The sequence below is a fragment of the Macaca nemestrina genome, chromosome 8 (assembly GCF_043159975.1).
Source record: "Macaca nemestrina isolate mMacNem1 chromosome 8, mMacNem.hap1, whole genome shotgun sequence".
NCBI lineage: Eukaryota > Metazoa > Chordata > Mammalia > Primates > Cercopithecidae > Macaca > Macaca nemestrina.
In genome coordinates this window covers 91,491,631-91,508,072 of record NC_092132.1, presented here as the reverse complement: position 1 = coordinate 91,508,072, position 16,442 = coordinate 91,491,631, and the positions used below count along the sequence as shown (strand labels likewise).

The window sequence follows — 16,442 nt, the reverse complement described above, 5'->3', positions numbered from 1 at the left end:
TTGGCCCATGGGGAGTCCAAGCTTTGGGAGGGCCACCATTGCCCCACATTGCCCCGCATGGATTCTTTGCTACCCTGAAGATAAACAGAGTGAAGCTGAGGAGGATGTGAGGAACAGGAGGCAAAAGAGGGTCCCGCAGGCCCCTGGTCGTTAGCCTGTACCAAACTAGAAGTTAGGAGAAGTTCGCCTCCCCTCTCTCTCACCCACCCCTCACCTTAGACTCTTCCACAACATCCACAGACATACCCTAGGAACCTCATTCTCTCATTCCAGCCTAGTTTCTCCCTTTAATCAAAGAAATCAAAGTTCAAATTCATATGCACTTAGATGTAAATGAATTCATTTATCACTCCTGCTCATGAAATGTACAGGGAACATTCATATTAGATCCACAAGAATGAACCTGAGTAGTGTAATTTGGACCATATAAAATCTGAGCAGGCGGGAAACTTGGGGTACAGGGCTACATCCAGCCCCTCCTCAGAAGCCACACTCCAGTGTGATGCAAATCCCGCTGGCTTCTACTTCTGATCACAGAGAAGGTGCAGCGTTCCTTGGTTCTATCTTCACTTCAAAACCTCCTCCTTTATAAAAAATTAGCTGGAGGGCGAGGCATGGTGGCTCATCCCTGTAATGCCAGCAGTTTAGAAGGCCAGTAGTTTGGGGCCAGCCTGGACAACAAAGAAGATCCTGTCTCCACAAGAAAATTTAAAAATTAGCTGGGTGAGTGGCACATGCCCCTAAGTCCCGGCTACTCAGGAGGCTGAGGCATGAGGATTGCTGAGCCCAGGAGTTAGAGACTGCAGTGAGCTATGATCATGCCACTACACTCCAGCCTGAGTGACAGAGTGAGACCCTATCTCTAAAAAGAAAAGAAAATCTCCTCCTTTTCTAAGCAGTTTTGGCCCAAAGCCAGGTTATAATTCTGCTTGGTTTATCTGTTGGAAATGGGCTGGGTTTTTAGACACATTAAATCACAAGGGGAGGGGGAAATGAATGCCTTTGGGTTTTAGGAAATCAGGAACCAGAGAGCTCATGACATTTTCTTTTCTTTTCTTTTCTTTTCTTTTCTTTTTTTTTTTTTTCCTGAGATGGAGTTTCGCTCTTGTAGCTCAGGCTGGAGTACAATGGCGTGATCTCGGCTTACTGCAACCTCTGCCTCCCGGTTCAAGCGATTCTCCTGCCTCAGTCTCCCGAGTAGCTGGAACTACAGGCATGTGCCACCATGCCTGGCTAATTTTGTATTTTTAGTAGAGACGGGGTTTCTCCATGTTGGTCAGGCTGGTCTCAAACTCCCGACCTCAGGTGATCCGCCTGCCTCAGCCTCCCAAAGTGTTGGGATTACAGGTGTGAGGCACCATGTCCGGCCATGACATTTTCAAATTCCTTCTCCCTGAGTCAAGATTCAGAGCTCATTGCTCGCTTCTTGGAATACAGCCCTCCACCTCACTCCCAGATGCAATAAGCATTCTCAGGGGCCCAAGAGCAAATGGGCTCTTCTTTGCGAATGCTTTTTAAAGGCAGGGAGTAGAACAATGGTGAATGGTGACATCTGGTGGAAATCCAAGCATTGCAGAACTTCGAACCAGCATGACTTGAGGCTCAGTTGTAACTAACTGAAGTCTGAGTACTTGAAGATGTCCTTTTTTACCAAGTGAAAAGCTCAGTGATATCACCGTTTTGGCTGGCACAGGTAGAAACTGCCACCACGCAGGATGATGACATAAAGGGAAATGTCTTTGAAATGCCAAGAATTCGTTTTTGAATTCAGGTCTAAGTTGGATTTCATTCTCTGAGTCTTCATTTTATCTTTTTTTTTTGAGGCAGAGTCTCACTTTGTCACCCAAGCTGGAGTACAATGGCACCATCTCGGCTCACTGCAACCTCTGCTTCCCGGGTTCAAGCGATTCTCCTGCCTCAGCCTCCCAAGTACCTGGGACTACAGGCGCCTGCCACCACACCCGGCTATATATATATTTTTTTTTTGTATTTTTAGTAGAGACGGGGTTTCACCATGTTAGCCAGGATGGTCTCAATCTCCTGACCTCATGATCTGCCGTCCTCGGCCTCCCAAAGTGCTGGGATTACAGGCATGATGTTTTATCTTGTATAAAATCAAGACAATAATAATTCTCACGTACAATTTGAATGGGTTGCTTTGAAAAAAATCAAATGAGACAAGACATGTAACAATGCTGGTAAACTATAAAGACATAGGCTTTTAAAAAAAACTCAGATACGGCTGAGCATGGTGACTCACGCCTGTAATCCCAGCAACACTTTAGGAGACCAAGGCAGGTGGATCACTTGAGGTCGGTCAGGAGTTCAAGACCAGCCTGGATAACATGGCGAAACCCCATCTCTACAAAAATCCCAAAAAAATTAGATGGGCATGATGGCAGGTGCCTGTAATCCCAGCTACTCAGGAGGCTGAGGCAGGAGAATCGCTTGAACCCAGGAGTCCGAGGTTGCAACGAGCTGAGATTGCACCATTGCACTCCAGCCTGGCAACAGAGCTGGGTTTGTAGCCAGTTTCTCCCACAACAGTTGTTAATCTAGTTATCTCCATCTGCAGATGGGCCTTGCACCTACTGGGCACAAAGTAAGAGCCCAGTTAATATTGACTGGTCGGTTGATCAGTAGATATAGAAATGCATTATTTCCCTAATTTTTTTCCATTGTGTGGATGAAACAAGATTTCATCTGATTAAGGTCAGGGAGCATATGGTATTTCTTGATGCCTTCAAACTGAAATTGTTAAAATCTTTCTTCAGACAAATGTTTCATATGCCCCAAAAGAAATTAATGACAGTTAAGAATCCCGAATGGCCCCCAAAATGTTTCATTTCAAGGCAGTGCCAAACTCCAACTTCCCCAAGAAAAACATCCCTTTTAAAATGCCAAGCAAAACAGTCTAATTCAGTCGCGTCCAACTCAAAGAAATCAATGCCCGCTAACAAGTTCTCCCAGCAGCCGGGCCAGAGGAGGGAGAAAGCCTTAGAACGACAGGGCCCCACATGGCCTGAACGAGGCTCGCACAAAGCCCGGTTTATTAGGAACCACTGGAAAAGCTATAAAGCCCAGGCAGCCTTCCTGAGCCTGTCACAAATTGTCCACTTTGGAGAGAACAATGTCTTCCCTGTTCTTGCCATCTTGTTTGTTGATTTTCAGGCTCCATCAGTGTGAAATTGAGAGATCCGGCCCAGGTCCGTGGGGACAAATGGGGTGGCCCTCTTGTGTCAGGCCTTCTCTGAACATCCATTTTAACAAACCTCATACCTTCAGGGTCTACTCATGCAATTGCTACAGTCTCTACCCCAGTTTCTCGCCTCTGTATCGATGAAGAGATGAGATGCATTGTTTGCAAATGTAAAACCACATCTATCAAAAAATATGTTTATTATAAAGGTGTTAGACATAACAGCATAATAAAATCTTATGTGCCCATTACCCAGCTTCAACAATTATCAACTCCAGATCATGTCATTTCGAAGTTCATTCATTTAGCAGATATTCATTCAGTACATGTTATATCTCAGTACTGCTTAGGTTTTTTTGTGAGGTTTTTTGTTTTGTTTGTTTGTTTTTAAGACAGAGTTTGCCCTGTCACCCAGGCTGACATAGTGGCGTGATGTCGGCTCACCGTGACCTCTGCCTCCTGGGCTCGAGCTATTTTCTTGCCTCAGCCTCCTGAGTAGCTGAGATTACAGGTGTGTACCACCGTGCCCAGCTAATTTTATCCATTTTTAGTGGAGACGGGGCTTCACTATTTTGGCCAGGCTGGTCTTGAACTCCTGGCCTCAAGTGATCTACCCGCCTCAACATTCCAAAATACTGGATTACAGACATGAGCCATTGTACCTGGTTGACTGCACAGGGTTTTGAGACAGAGGTCTGAATATTGCAAAGTCTTGAGGCTCACAGAATTCAGAGCTTGATGGGAAAACAGACTATCACAATACAGAGCACACAGGCAACCCCAACGTGAGAGAGCTTCCTGAGGGAAATGGCATCTAAGCTAAGACTTGAAGGATAAATAGGAGAGGAGATTGCCCTGGGAGAGAAGAAGAGGAAACTGGAGAGGGGAGTGATTCAGGCAGAAGAAGCAGTTGACACAAAGTCCCAGGAATGAGAATGAACAAGGAAATTTTAGGAACGGAAGGAACATGAATGTGAATGGTGCTTTGAGTACCAAGGAACAGGTGACAGAAAGATGGGTAGACAGAGTACACATCAACAAATTGCAGAACGTCTTCTATGCCATGTAAAGTCACTTGAACTTCATCCTGCAGAGAAATGAGGAGCCCCTGTGAGGCGAAAAGGAAGGAAAGAACAGGACACACTTACTTTTTTTTTTTTTTTTGAGTCTTCCTCTGTCACCCAGGCTAGAGTGCAGTGGCGCAATCTCAGCTCACTGCAACCTCTGCCTCTCAGGTTCAAGCAATTCTCCTGCCTCAGCCTCCCGAGTAGCTGGGATTACAGGCACCCGCCGTCACATGCCCAGCTAATTTTTGTATTTTTAGTAGAGGCGGGGGTTTCACCATGTTGGCCAGACTGGTCTTGAACTTCTGACCTTAGGTGATCTGCCTGCCTTGGCCTCCCAAAGTTCTGGGATTACAGGCTTGAGCCACCGAGCCCAGCCTCACATTTATGTTTTAGAAAGATCCCTCATCTGTAAGGTGGGGAATGGAGTGGGGTGGACACAGGTGCTGTGTAGGTGCAAAGGCTGGAGCTGTTTAGGAGGCCACTGCAATTTAATTAAGAGAGCTGGGAAATAACCGAGGAGATGTTGAGAAGTACGTGCTTGGGGAGGCAGGTTGGCTCTGGAGCTCTCGCTGGGGATTATGCTCTGCTTCCTCTGTAGGGTGGAAGGTTTGGGGTTTGGATGTGTGATTGTCCTAAGAGAGGGCATTGGAGACTGATTATGTATCAGAGAATGGGCCGCATGTTGAACCCAGACGTAGGCTCGGCAAGAAGCCCTAGAGACCACCTTCACTAAGCGCCATGGCACAAACAAGAAAACTGAGGCCCAGGTGAGTACAGAGATGATCCAAAGTCACAAGGGAAACTTGTGGTCAGGTCTTCCTCTCCTGACCCTTCCTCCACTGCTCTGTGCTTTAGCCAGCTGTCTCCCTTTATTTCACCAGTACCTCAGGAGAGTAGCAGAGCCTGGGAAAATGTGACAATTCAAATGGTGGCGGTGTGAAATTTATCTCTTATGCCACTCAAAAAAGAGAAGTTGTTTTTAAAAAAAAAAAAAAATTATTCTGAGCAACAGCATCCCCTACATTTCACATGCTACATTTTTCATGCCTGCATTTGCTTCCACCAGCTCTTGGAATGTGGATGAAAAGGTTTTGCATTTCTCATGGTTACTAACATCCATCTTCAAAAAACCTTAGGATGAAATATTACAGTATGAACCTTGTTGACTTGTTTTACAGACTAACAATATCTTGGACTCCACGGATTTAATTTACCAAAGGTGTCTGGCATTACCTGAGGCAGATCCTGCTAATGTCTTCACTTTGGTGTGTATTCTTTACTATGTAAAATGTCAGGGGGTCTGTCATTTCTAATGCCCTGTTGGCATCTAAAATACTGTTTCCAAATTTTAGGTAAATCCAACCATTATGGAAGTAGCATTCTTCTTTCTTTTTTCCTTTTCCCCAAGACAGGGTCTCAGATCACCAGTGCAGTGGTGTGATCCCAGCTCACTGCAGGCTAAACTTCCTGGGCTCAGGTGATCCTCCTATCTCAGTCTCCAGGATAAGCTGGGACTACAGGCACACATCACCACATCTGTCTAATTTTTTTGTATTTTTTGTAGAGCCGGGGTTTTGCCATGTTGCCCAGGCTGGTCTCGAACTCCTGTGCTCAAATAATCTGTCCACCTCAGCCTCCCAGAGTGCTGGGATTACAGGCACGAGCCACCATGCCTTGCCAAAGCTGTGTCATTCTTTTTACTATTTTTGTATTATTCAGAGAACTAATCAATTTACTAAGTAAAGTGAAGAATTAGCAGCCATGTGACTAACTGAGCTAGTACCTACAGAATTCAAGTCAGTAATTCAACCTCCTGTGTAGGCTTGGAAATATGGAATTAGTAATTAGTCATTGAATTCCTATTATTTGCTGAGTGTGAGAGGATGACAAATTTAAATTTTGGTCTAAGATGATGAATGTGGTCAAAAGTCCTTAATTACTCCTAGAAACTATCATAAATAGGCATTGGGAGAATATGAACCAATGATATCACTCTCATAGATTACAGTCATCAGCATCAGTTAACAATGACTGTCTCTTGGATATGGTAAGGTCAAGGAGCGTGACAGCCAGGAGGCGGGACTGGGGAGCCAGTTGTACTCCTTACTCGCACTAACAGAAATCATCCTCACTGGTCTGCAATTTACTCATCAAATAGCTGGGAGCAGGAGGGAGTAGTTATTGAAATAACGTTTATAGGAATATTTTATAAATGTTTATACCTTAGGGTAAAAAAAAAGTCAACATTTTTATAATAAAGATAAGTATACAGAACATGTGTTTTTATAGGGTTCTACTATTCTCTAGGAATAATTTCTTTGGTAAAAATATACATATGTATGTCTATATTAGATGTAGATATACCTACTGAATTTTTAAAATTGTAAACCTCCATGATAAGAAAATATTGTAGTTTGAACAGATGCATTTTTTTTTTTTTTTTTGAGATGGAGCTTCCCTCTGTTACCCAGGTTGAAGTGTAGTGGGGCAATCTCAACTCACCGCAACCCCCGCCTCCCAGGTTCGAGCGATTCTCCTGCCTCAGTCTCCCAAGTAGCTGGGATTACAGGTACACACCACCACGCCTGGCTAATTTCTGTATTTTTAGTATTTTTAGTAGAGACGGGGTTTCACCATGTTGGCCAGACTGGTCTTGAACTCCTGACCTCAGGTGATCTGCCTGCCTCAGCCTCCCAAAGTGCGGAGATTACAGGCATGAGCCACCACGCCTGGCAACAAATGTAATTTTTATGGAGCTGAGGATCCCGGAAAAACATTCTAAAGCTTCAAAAATGAGTTTTAAATGTTTCTTTTCAATTTTCTGATATCAAATGTAATAACTCCTGTCCTGCTCTTTGGGGATATAGAATGCTACAGGAAAAGAAACAGGAGCTTTAGTTTATTTCATATTTGTTTTTCTTTTTAGTTAGTTAGCAAATATAAAAAGTGGGGAGAAAGCACAGTTAGATCTTGGAATCTTAGGACTTTGGCACATGGACTCTTTGTATTCCTGTCATTTAAAACGTTGTTTAGTTAATTCACATTTATTTATTAGAACATTCAAAATTAAAACAGGGGCTGGGTACGGTAGCTTCTGTCTGTAATCCCAGCACTTTGGTAGGCTGAGGTGAGCAGATCACTTGAGGTCAGGAGTTCGAGACCAGCCTGGCCAACATGGTGAAACCCCGTCTCTACGAAAAATACAAAAATTAGCCAGGCATGCTGGCAGTTGCCTGTAGTCCCAACTACTCAGGAGGCTGAGGCAGGAGAATCGCTTGAACCTGAAAGTTGGAGGTTGCAGTGAGCCAAGATTGCGCCACTGCACTCCAGCCTAGGTGACAGCGCGAGAGATACTCAGTCTCAACACAAACAAACAAACAAAAAACCAAAACAACACAAAATTAAAATAGCACAGCCTTACAGTTGTCAGGACCAGTAGGCTACACACACCAAGATAACATGGAAAGGCTTATTGATCACATATTGAGGCTCTCTAAGCAGAACAGGGCAGGACCCCAAGCAGGCCCAAAACTGGCAGAGAAAGGAGCATGGTTTGGGGTTCACGGTGGGACTGAGTGGAGGGTTCTCCTTTGCAAGGACCAGGACTTGCGTGGTTTGAACTTCCTGCAGGTGCTGCCCAAGGAGAGAGCACCGGCACTTTTGTGTCAGCTTGCCCAGATATCGGGCGGACGGAGGAGTAGGAGTGATGGTGACTAGAAGCTGCCAATGGCCAGACATTTAAAAAATTGATTCTGTATCACAGACTCTTTATTACAACAATGTGAAGAATAAAATATATAGTCAGTCTCCATCCCGCCCTTTCCAACCACCATTCTCTCACCCAAGGCAACAACTCTTCACTTTTTTCAGCTCCTATGCTCTATACATCCTTACAGAGATAGTCTATGTATACACAGACATATGTGTGTACACACACACACACACACACACACACACACCCCTCATTCCCTTTACAAGGAACAAAGAGTTAGACACCAGCTAGACTGGGGTTTGTTTATATTCCTTCAAACCTGCTCTGCTATTTTCTAGATATGATTCATTGGGCAAGATTTTTCACTTTTATGAGTTTCTGAAGTTTTTAGAGTCTTCTGTAAAATGCATATGAGACTAATGCCTGCATGCATTGTTATTGTATGGAATAAATGATGCGTCTTTGGAACAGTATTAGGAACGTTATAGATGGTGTCCTTTTTATCTTGTTTTTCTTCAACTTCTTGAGCTGCACTTCATCAGCCTCATTTGAAGTTTCCCCTTCCTTTGTTGACTCTGAAATACCAGGAATTTTCTAGGCTTTCCTCCTTGGCCTTTTTCTCATTTCACTTGACTCATTCTCCCTGGCTAAGCTTGACTGTGTCAGTGGCCTTGAGACAGCCTATGGACTGATGATTCCACTCAGCTGTGTCTCCTGAGGTCCACACAGAAGCTACAAATATCTGCTGAGCGTCGCGATATAAATGTCTAGCAGCACTTCAAAATTAGCAATATGGCCCAGGCGCGGTGGCTCATGCCTGTAATCCCAGCAAGCACTTCAGGAGGCCGAATGGGTGGTTCACGAGCTCAGGAGTTCAAGACCAGCCTGGCCAAGATGGAGAAAATGTGTCTCTACTAAAACTACAAAAATTAGCCAGGCGTGGCGGCAGGAGCCTGTAATCCCAGCTACTCAGGAGGCTGAGACAGGAGAATTGCCTGAAGCTGGGTGGCAGAGGTTGCAGTGAGCCGAGATCGCACCACTGCACTCCAGCCTGGGTGACAGAGTGAGACTCCATCTCAAAAAAAAAAAAATTAGCAATATGTCTTCCCCTGTCCCCAGACTTTTCTTTTCCTGAGTTTTCTATCTCAGCAAATGGTTCCCTTTCGACCTAGAAACTTGGAGGTATAATTCTTGACCTTGCTCTTGTTCTCATTTCGAACCTCCAATCAATCTTCAAATTTTGACCACATTACTCTGAATTATCTCTTGATCTGTTCACTTAGTTCTAACCCATTTAAAACTTTCCTGGATCAAGTCACAAGCATTTCTCAAAACATTATTGCAGGCCAAGCGTGGTGGGTCACACCTGTAATCCCAGCACTTTGGGAGGCTGAGGTGGGTGGATCACCTGAGATCAGGAGTTTGAGACCAGCCTGGCCAACATGGTGAAACCCTGTCTCTACTAAAAACACACAAATTAGCTGGGCGTGGTGGCGGGCGCCTGTAATCCCAGCTACTTAGGAAGCCGAGGCAGGAGAATCGCTTGACCCGAGAGGCGGAGGTTGCAATGAGTTGAGATCGTGCCACTGCACTCCAGCTTGGGTGACAGAGTGACAGTCCATCTCAAAATAAATAAATAAATATATATATATATACACATATATATATTATTGCAACAGCTTGTCCCTGGTCTGCTTTCCAGTGATGCCTGCTTCTAAGTAACACTAGAGAACAGAGAGATCTTTCACAAACACACACATGATTGTGTTGACTTCCTGACTAAATGTTGTCAGGGGATACTCTTCTCCACCTAGATAGGGTTCAGACTCTTTAAATTGATTCAGTCTTCTCTCTCGGATTCTGTCTCTCTGTTTCCTGGTCTCTAGGGATCCTATCCAATTCCAGTAGGTTTAAATACCTTTGTATGCTAATACTTCCAAATTCACATCTCCTAAACTCCCACTCAGACCTCCCTACCCTAAGCCCAAGCCTCTTTTACATCAACCTGCCTGACATCTCCATTTGAATGACTCATAGCCATCTCAAAAATCTGTCTTTAGCAGGATTCTTGATTTTCCTCCCTAGTCCCCTCCGTTCAGTAAACCATTCAACTGCTCAAGTAAGAAAACACACTAGGAATTATCTTTGATTCTTTTTTTTTCTCAGCCTGCACTTACAATCCATCTGAAGTCCTGTTAATTCGATCTTTAAAACTTCTGCCAAACCTGTCCATTTATTCATGATTTTATTTACATGACCTGTCCAAGTCATCATCATCTTTCTTATTCCTACCCTTGCCCCCTCCCCAATTCACTCCAATACAAAGCAGCCAAAGGAGTCTTTAAAGATATAAACTAGATGTCTCTCTTGCTGAAAAACCTCTCAGTGATTTCCCATTGCTTTTAAAATAAAATCCAAAGTCCTTACCATGATTTGGTTGCCCTATTCAGACTATACGGACCCTTACTACCCTCCCATTCACCACACCATGATAGGAGGTCATGTTCTTTCTCATTCACGGAATTCCAAGCATCTAGGACAGTGCCTCCTACACAGGAGACACACAATAAATGTTTGTTGAAAGAATGAGTAAGTGAGTGGCTTATAAGACCCTTCCTGGTCTGGTTTTTGTTTCTGCTGTTCTCTTTCTACTCCCCCATGTCACAATCTATGTTCCATCAAACGCTAGGAGCAGAATGAGACTAGGCAATATCTCTCTTACAAGCACTTTGAGTGGTGGCAGCAGAAATCAAGTGAGAGAACCCCAAGAGATAGCTGCAAACTCAATGACAGAATAAAGAGTAATTAACTGAGCCGCCCTTCCTCCCTGGATGGACTTCTTGGGCTCCTCTCAGCTCACATCTTGAGGGTTTTTTTAATTTAGTAAAATATAAATAACATAAAATTCACCATTTTAGGCATACGATTCAATGGCACTATTTATTTCCAGAACTCTTTTATCTTCCTGATATAGTTCAGATGTTGTCTCCTCTAAATTTCACGTGGAATTGTAATCCCCAGTGTTGGAGGCATGATCTGGTGGGAGGCAATTGAGTCATGAGGGCAAATCCCTCATGGCTGGATGCTGTCCTCATGATAGTGAGTGAGTTATCAGGCGATCTGGTTTTTTAAAAATATGCGGTACCTCCCTCTTCTACTCTATTTCTTGCTCCTCCTCTTGCCATGTGACAGGCCTGCTCCCACTTCGCCATCCACCATGAGAAAAACCTCCCTTAGGCCTCCCCAAAAGCTGGAGAGATGCCAGTGCCATGCTTCCTGTACTGCCTGCAGAACCATGAACCAATTAAATTGTTTTTCTTGATAAATGACCCAGTCTCAGGTATTTCTTTCTTTTTTTTTTTTTGAGACGGAGTCTTGCTCTGTCGCCCAGGCTGGAGTGCAGTGGCCATATCTCAGCTCACTGTAAGCTCCGCCTCCTGGGTTTACACCATTCTCCTGCCTCAGCCTCCCGAGTAGCTGGGACTACAGGCGCCCGCCACCACGCCTGGCTAGTTTTTTTTTTTTTTTTTTTTTTTTTTTTTTTTTGTATTTTTTAGTAGAGACGGGGTTTCACCGTGTTAGCCAGGATGATCTCGATCTCCTGACCTCGTGATCCGCCCAACTCGGCCTCCCAAAGTGCTAGGATTACAGGGTTGAGCCACCGCGCCCGGCCTCAGTTATTTCTTTATAGCAATGCAAGAATGGCCTGATACACGTCTCAAACAGAAATTCTATATCCACCAAACAATTACTCCCCATTCTCCCCTCTTCTCAGCCTTTAGTAACCTCTATTCTACTTTCTGTCTCTATGAATTTGCCTATTCTTGGCTCCTCATATAAATGGAGTCATACAATATTTGTCCTTTTGCGTCTGTCATCTTTCACTTAACATCATGGTTTTAAGGTTCATCTACGTCATAGCATGTATCAGAATTCCACTCCTTTTTATGGCTGAATGATATTTGAGTTTGTTTTTAATTCACCTGTCCAACAAATATTAATTGAATACTTTATCCATCCAAGCACTTTTCTAGATTCTATGGAGAGAGCAATAAGCGAAAGAGACAAAATTATTGCTTAATTCTTACAAATAAACAAGTGATTATATACTATGTCAGATGGTGACAAGGGCTATAGAAAAAAAAACTGTATTGCAGAGAGGAACTGTAGAGGAAGAAGAGATCTCAGAGGCAGAGTGGAATCATTCGTGTAGTTCTTTGAGAGCTAGAGTAAGGATTTTGGATTTTACTCTGAAATCAGAAGTCAATAGAAAGTCTGGAGCTGGGATGGGTGCGGTGGCTCACACCTGTAATCCCAGCCCTTTAGGAGGCCGAGGAGGGTGGATCGCTTGAGACCAGGAGTTCAAGACCAGCCTGACCAACATGATGAAACCCTGTCTCTACTAAAATGACAAAAAAAATTACTTGGTCATCATGGCACACTCCTGTAATCCCAGGGAGGCTGAGGCATAAGAATTGCTTGAATCCAGGCGGCAGAGGCTGCAGTGAGCCCTGGGATCCAACAAAGCAAGACTCTGTCTCAGAAAAAAGAAAGAAAGTCTGCAGCTGTAGAGTGACATTTTCAAGGATAACTGTTTTGAAGGATAACTTTGGCTTCAGTGTTGAAATGAGACTATGACAGGAAATATGGTAAAGGAAAGGAGAAAGATCAGTGAGGGGTGTGCATTAGTCAAGATTCCCCAGAGAATCAGAAGCAATAAGAGGGTGTGTGTGTGTGTGTGTGTGTGTGTGTGTGTGCATCTGTGTGTTACATGGGGAGAGATATACTTTAAGGAATTGGCTCATGTAATTGTGGGGGGTGTCAAGTCTGAAATCTGCAGGGCAGGCCAGCAGGCTGGAAATTCAAGTAAGAGCTAATGTTGCAGTCTTCATTCTGAAGTCCACAGGATAGGATAGGAAGGTTCGAAACTCAGTCAGCGTTTCCATGTTGCAATATTGAGGCCAAATTCCTTTTGAGGCAGAATATACTCCATGCCTCGTTTGCAGTCAACCTCTGGCATTTCTTGGGCTGTGGATGCATCAACCCAATTTCTGCCTTACGTGGCATTCTCTCTGTGTGTATATCTGTGTCCAAATTTCCCCTTTGTATAAGGATACCAGTCATGCTGGAATAGGGTGGCCTTCATTTTACTAATTACATCTGCTGCAATGCTATTTCCAAGTAAGGTCATATTCCAAGGTACTAGGGACTAGGATTTTAATATGTAAATTTTGAGAGGTGCAAGTCAACATATAACACAGGGTAACAGCTGTGAATATGAAGTAGTTGGATTTGGCCAGAGAATTTTAAAAAGAGAGTCTGGGATACTCCAATGATGTTTTTCACCTGAACAAAAATAGTTAAATTGCCATTTACTAAGCTGGTGAAGACTGCAAGAGGAGAAAGTTTGGAGAAGAATAACAAGGGTTCAGTTTTTATATAAGTTTCAAAGCACCATATCCGGCGGGGCATGGTGGCTCATGCCTATAATGCCACCACTTTGGGAGGCCAAGGTGGGAGGATCACATGAGATCAGAAGTTCGAGATCAGTCTGACCAACATGGTGAAACCCCATATCTACTAAAAATACAAAAATTAGCTGGGCAAGGTGGCGCATGCCTGTAATCCCAGCTACTAAGGAGGCTGAGGCAGGAGAATCGCTTGAACCCAGGAGGTGGAGGTTGCAGTGAGCTGAGATCACACCACTCTACTCCAGCCTGGGTGGCAGAATAAGACTCTGGAAAAAAAAAAACCAAAACCAAACCAAAACAAAACAAAACAAAAAACACCATCTCCTACCCTACGTCCCTTACTTGGCTAGTAATGCCTGTGGCGAGAACAGAGGACCCAGTTATCTGCAGGAGCAGGGCAGACAGAGCCTTTGAGTGTTTCCCTTCCCTAGACATACAAGTCATCTAAGTAGCTCTCATGTCTGGCCCACTCCACTTCCCTTTCCAGCCCCTCCTCCCTCCTTATCATTGCCTCCATTACACATCTCTTTATGACATCTCCACATAAGCCCTAGGCATAAATACATTTTAAAAGTTATTAAAAGAATGGAACAAGTCAGAACTGATTATGAGCTGCAGAAATATTCTTTTTAAGAGTTGTATGTTCACGAGGAACATTGAGATTCTGAAGGAACCTTAATAATGGAAACATATTATGAAGAGTTGGGTTCACCTCAAATTAATGTTAACCTGTGACTCTAGTAGCCAGGAGCTGTTATTTATATTGCCACCTTTCAATCTGCATAATTTATGGTCAGTGCAGGGGAAGATTTGCCTTTATAGTTTTCACTGTCAGCTAGATTCTTCGATCCAAGTGGAGGAATTACATTTCCAAATAACAGAAAGTTAAAATGTATAATATGACTAAACTACAACAAAGTGGAACTTAAAAATAAAGTCCAGGAGAAAATAGGTCGTTTCATAAAACTAACTTCAAATTCTGTTAGAACCGTGACTTTAATTCTAAAGGCTCTCAGAAAGTTTTGGTACAGGAGTCCTTTATTCTGCTATGGATGTTTCCTTTATGAAATGCTGCTGTTTAAGCATGAGAGAAAACCTTCCATTTGAAGTGGGCAAGACATTGTACATATGGATTTAGGCTGTGGCGATTTTCTATTGCATAAAGGCACTCTGGTTGCTGTTCAGTAGTCAACATGATTGATTAGGGATTTGGTGGTTCAATCGGAATAAAGTATTCCCCAAATAATCTGGATCCCTAGGGGCCAGTGCTTCCAGGAATATGGTCCTGATAATTCCAATCTGTGGCTAATATTATTAAAAGCCTTAGACTGTCAAATAGAATCTGGCCTAAAAGGAGGACAAGGCTCTCTGAAGTGCAGCCCAAAGTGCAGCCCTTCGGGCAGCTGAAGGTCTTTTCTCAGATCGAATTTTTTGGCTACATTGATACTCTTCGGCTTCGTCCTTGCCAGAAGTGCGGAAGGATTCCAGCACCCCACAACTTGCTTGATTCACCCTCATCCCTTCCCCTAACTGGAGAAGCCGCTGGGTTCCGCGAGCCAGACTCGCGGTGGCTTCAGAGAAGCAGGCGAGCAGGCGGCTGATCCGGAGGCCAGTGTGGGGCCGGCAAGCGGTGACTGTCTCCAGAGGAGCAAAGGAGCTGAGTCTTGTTTTTCTTGGATCAGGTTTGGGACTTTTATTCTGTCTGACCATTTCCACCACTTCCCTCACAAGAGTCTCTGTCTCAAAGCACAGGACCGAAGCAAAATGCCTAATGAAGCGTGCCCAAGGAAGGGGCAGGGGCGTGCAAGTGACTCGGGAAGAAGGACTGGGGTGAGGGGAGAAACGAGGTTACGAGTTCGCACGTTCTCACAAAACCATTTGAAAACAGGAGCTGGAGACGACAAATTCTGCAACCCACGAAAGGCCTTTGGAGCTCGCTCCGGCTCCTCGAAGTTGGGCGTGCGTCGCAGAAGAGTGCTGGGCGCTCCCTTTCAGCATTTTCGGCTTTGTTCAAGCCCTTGCGTAGGGTCAGGAAAGTCGTGGGTGGGCTCATCAGGCTTTAGGTCTCCAGGAACCCGGCTGGTCCTCTCTCGACTTCTTAGCGTAGGGTCCCGCCGGCCCGGGCGCCCTTGGCCGCCGAAGTTCCCGCCCTCGCCGAGGGCCCTAGCTCCGGAGCGGGGCGCAGACGCGGCCGCCGCCCCGCAGTCCCCCGCAGGTGCCTCCCAGGACCAGCTGCCGGGCGGAGGCCGAGCACACATGGCGGCAGCTGAGCCTCCACACCCCAAGCCCCAGCCGGAGGGTCGCGTCCCCTGTCCTCCTCTCGGGCGAGACGAACGCTCAGCAGCTCATTCCCTGGGCGCCAAGACTGATTTCCAAGTCGCCCACTTTACCCCCTCCAGGAAGCTGTTGGCGCTTCTCCAGAAGCCTCCTCGGCTCCCAGCTCCAGCCCCTAAAATAAAAGCACCTTGCCAGAGAGCGGGGGAGGGGAGCAGCTGAACGGGGAGAATGAAAATACTAGGAGAACGACCCCATTCTCCAGGAAAAGGTAATGAGGGGAAGTGAAACAGTGTGAACTTACTCGGAAATGCAAACCGAGTTCAACTCACCCGGGGGCAAACAAACGACAGAAAGACAAATCAGCCACCGCACTCGCGGCTTTCCCAGAAAAGGCCTCATGAATGAGAATGGGTTGCTAGGTTTCCTTCCCTCTCTCCTGACAATCGCTTCCCACAAGACTTCCACAGCCGAAAGAAAACAGGCCGGGCCTGGTGACTGCGGAGTGAGGGAACCGCGCCAGGCCCACGAGGCCGCCCGCGACCGCTCCCGCCTTCAGGACCCTGGAGAGCGGCCGCCGCGCCCTTGGGACCCACGCCCAACCCAGAGCACCCGCGCTCGCCTCCCGCGCCTCACCACCCCGGCACTTTATTCGCTGCTTCCCGCCTCCACCTTCATTTTTTTTTTGGCAACCACCGCTCTTGTTTTTCACAGACAGA

At 45.2% G+C, this 16,442-nt stretch overlaps 1 protein-coding gene across 1 annotated transcript in view; it reads left to right on the top strand.

Moving 5' to 3' along the window:
- Positions 1-16,442, top strand: part of LOC105482299 (regulator of G protein signaling 20) — a 108,787-nt gene that overhangs the window by 11,247 nt on the left and 81,098 nt on the right. The gene's annotated exons all lie outside the window — the stretch shown is intronic.